Consider the following 4,417-nt stretch of genomic DNA (forward strand, 5'->3'; position numbering starts at 1 on the left):
TTGGTCTCCAAGATGGAGATAATGATGAAGTGTTTCATCTTTGAAAAAGAATCCTAAAGTTCTTTTTCAACATGCTTGACTTGAAGGGTCAATTGTTTTAAAGGCGTGTTTTGTTAGCTTGTTATCTAGTCAATCATTTGTATGCAAATGTAAAGACATGGAGGTGTTTACAAGATGTGAAATCTGTTTCTTTTGTTGACGCAGGAGTTTAGGCCATCCAATTGTTGTTTGTAATCCTGTTGTTGTTAACAGTTGTTGTTGACAGTATGTCAAACAGGTACAAATGAAAACCTTGTGAAGCAGATGTAACTTCACATTGGTTTGAGCCACCTTGGATCAATGATCAAGGAAGATAAGTTCAAACTACCTTCTGTGACCTTCTCAACAGGAGTTCTACAGGAAGTCAAGGAGGAATATAGTTCTTCCCAGGAGGACAAGCACATCCAGGAAGGGAGCGTTCAACGGCTTTGGTTCAGAGGCACTATGCAAGGCAAGTGTATGGAGGCTGAAAGAAGAGGGTGAGGTATTCTCATTTACTATTCAGATCAGTATATCAGTGTTTTGGAGTCCAAAAGCTTTTTAGTGGGAAGGCGTGATCCAAAATGGATCTAACATAGACTTCTAAGTCAAAAAAAATCTTCCTCATAGAGGAAAATGAAATTCATAGGATGCTCTTGGGAATAGTCTCATTGCATAGACCTCTTCATTCTGCATCTAATGCAATTTGAATGGGCGAAAATGGACTCCGGATGAAGGAGTTATTGTAAAATGAAAATTGTCCATTGTCCTTAGAAAAGGAGACAATTTCATTAATCTTCAAACTATATTGAAAATGTTGATTTTTGGTATAGGCTCACGGGCCAATCCATAGCTGACACATGGCAGGCCGGGATTGGGCCACGTGGCCTTATTTGATTGGTCGAAAAGGAAATCGGGCAATATTATATCGCATCGCAAAAAGCCAAAGGGAAGACTTAACCAAAGGTGTGAAGACTTGCGATGGGCCGATTGCGATGAGCGTTGTCAGCGGTCGGATCAAAAGGGAATCAATGGTCGAGATGCGATCAGTGATTGCAAATAGGAGAGGCAAGACTGAGGGCCATGGAACCAACGATATGCCGACAGTTGATATGCCGAAACGCCGATAAGCGATATTGCGATACTCCGATAGTGCCGATCAGAGCGATTGGAGATTGGATCACATGCGATGGGGCCGATATGCCAATAAAGCGACTCGCGATATGTCGATAAAGTGATCAGCGATATTGATCGCATCAGGGAAAAAGGCATGGGAGGTAGACCTTTGGCCCTTATGCAAAGTGATTGCGTCTTATGATAAAGCGCGGACCTGATGGGATTATAAATGCGATTGCATATAATTTGAAATCCGGGTTATGTGGATTTCTGTGTGTTTCCCGTGTATTGAGGTTTTGACCTCCCGCCTGTGTGATTGTGATATTGCGACCAAAGGCGGACCCGATAGGATTATGGACGCGACTGCATAAAATTTGAGTTTCGATATAAGGCATTTTGTCGGGATTTCAATGTTTTCCTGTGTAAATCCGAATACTTCTGTGTATTGGAAATATGGTCATTTTCGGGATTTCGTCCGAAGAAAGGCCGTCGATTCCTTTGTAAACTGTCCCTGTTCTTGAATCATTTGTGCCACGCTGTAAGCGGGCATTTTGTAACAATGATGCGTTGTAACAGGAATGCGTTATACACAGAGAGCCAGAGAGCCAGAGAGCTAGAGGGCCAGTCGAAGAGACAGAGGGATGATTAAACACAGAGAAACGGACAAGAAGCCGCAGAGCTGGAGGGATGCCTCACAAAATCTAGAGAGCACAATTGAAAGAGGAAGTTTTTTGGATTTTCTTGGAGGTCGAGCGAAACCAGAAGCTCGTGAAAGCAGAGAAGCCACCAGAGGTTGGGGTGACGACAAAGGGGGTGATTTCCCAGAGAGTTGAGCACAGTAGAGTTGCAGAGCGAGAGCGAGAGCTAAGAGCAAGAGCGAGAGCCAAGAGCCAGAGCGAGAGCGAGAGCCAAGAGCCAGAGTGAGAGCGAGAGCGAGAGCCGAGAGCTAGAGCTAAGAATCGAGAGCCAGAGAGCCAAATGGCTAGGGATAAAAATGGTATTCTAAGCCCAATGGTTCAATCGTAACCTATTGGAGTTGAGTGTGGAACTTGTAAAAGAATTCAACCATAATCCCAAAGAGTCTAATCGAGTTGATTAGAGCTCAAGGAGATGTAGCCCAAGAGGTTTGGGTGAACTCCATATTATATTGCTGTTATGTGTGATTGCTTATTGCTACATTGTATTTGCTGTTATATGTTTTATATCAGTTCAAGCAAATAAACTTAAAGAACTTAATATCTAAAGTACAAACACAAGGATACACCTATTTCAAGTTCTTTTAATTCCACAAATTATCAATCATAAGCATAGATCTTGGGAATATATAAGCTTTGGAGTGGGAGAGGTTCTTGTAAGCATGACAAGAAGCCTTTAGTTCCCCATTTCAGATCACTGATGATCCAAGACTTTGATGTCATCAATTTCTTCATGTAGGGTTCAACCATCCATCACTTTCCTTCGTCATGTCATTCCTTCTTTCCTGGAAAGTAACATCCTTGGCTTTGCATCTGGGGCTCCATCATAAGGCCATCTATCTTCACTTTTTCTTCAACGATGATTTACAAGGTACATTGTTGTGACATCCTTCACACCTCTCCTTACCTTGGCCCTGCACACATACCCAGAATTTTCCAAGAGATAAGACACCAAAAACAAATCACATGTTACCTTTTGGTGATGGTTTTCTATAAATGACATCTTCTTGTAGGCATCAACATCCTACATACATGTTGACATATCTCCCAACGATATCTATTGTCAAGGGTCTTCATCTTTTCGGACTTCCATTAGAGTCTTCACATCTTTCTGTGAGATTTCCTGGTCCAGTCTTCTTGATCCTCTAGATTTTGATTGCCTTCATCATGGTTGCATACTTCATGATCTCTTCCATCCTCACATCTTCCATCCCATGAGATTTCAATTAGAGTTCTTCAATCGTAGTCAACCACCTCATACTTCATATTAGGATATTATGTTGATTTCATCTAATGTGACTTATGTCCTTTTGCATCCTTTTAGACGAGGAGATCATTTTTCCTTTTGATCATGCTTTGATCCATGTTACCTTTGTTACTTCCAACAGCTTCCTTGATTGAAAAGATCTTCAATCTCTTGATCTGCTTCATTTCTCATGTCATCGGACCATCATCTCATGAATTCCAAAAGTTGGATTTCCTAATGAAACACTTGCTGCCTTTCCTGACTAGGGGATCCTCCGCTGAGGTTTCCATCAGAGAATCTTCAAGATCTTGTATATCCCCATCTGGAAAATGCTTCCTTTGTCCTGGATGACTTCTTCCTTTCCTTTAATGTACAATGAGATTCCCAAGAGCTATGTCCTTCATGATTCCCATATGATGCCACAATGCATCTTCTTACTATGATCATATCTGCAAGGACTTCTGATAAGATCCTTTTGAGAGGGATACCATCTCATTCATACTAGAGATCTATTACTCCCTCTTTCCTTTAGCTTCCTCTATCCTTCAGATGATATGAACTCTTCTCCATAATCTTCCCATAGCACTGAATCTTAGCTATACTAAACTGTCTTGTTTGAGGACCAAACTTCCCTTCTCATGCTTTAGTCTTTTAACCTTCAGCACTTTTGTCCACAACTTATCCTTTTTCCATTTTGCACAGGTACCATAAGTTGTTAGATGAGGAAGATTCCTTGTCCCAAGGACACTTGAAATCTTGCTTATTAAAAAAAAATAGATGATTGTCTTCTTATCATATTTCTCAGATCTCCCAATTGAGATCTCATGAAGATGACCTTCTTTACTGCATTTCAGAGAGTACGTCTTCTAGCATTTCAATTAGGTCACTGTTGCACCATGACTGCAATCATCCTTGTTGCTCCTTCACCGAGATCATCATTGTTGTACCTTTATTGAGATCATAACAACGAGGTCTTTATGATAGCTACACCGAGATAGGGATCAAGACCTTGCCTTCATCATAGCCGAGATCATGCCCATGACCTTGTCTTCATAAAAGAACAAGATCATGACTGCTATTTTAATGTCACATCTTCACTGAGAACTTTACTGTTCTTTTACTAAGATCATCTCTGCGCTTTTACCGAAACCATAACTTTAACACTGAGATTTCTGCTGCATCACTGAGATCTTCATTATTGCTTCTTGAGATCTCTTGTCCTTACTGAGATCATCATCTTCTCTGCTACCATGCCATTGTCATCACACTGTTGCTGCATCTTCACTTGTTGTTCTTCTTGTATAGGATCATTATTGATATACATTCTTGGAACAATGAAATC

Source organism: Pinus tabuliformis, chromosome J (assembly GCF_031772625.1).
Source record: "Pinus tabuliformis cultivar Carrire ecotype Pingquan chromosome J, CPIR1, whole genome shotgun sequence".
NCBI classification, from domain to species: domain Eukaryota; kingdom Viridiplantae; phylum Streptophyta; class Pinopsida; order Pinales; family Pinaceae; genus Pinus; species Pinus tabuliformis.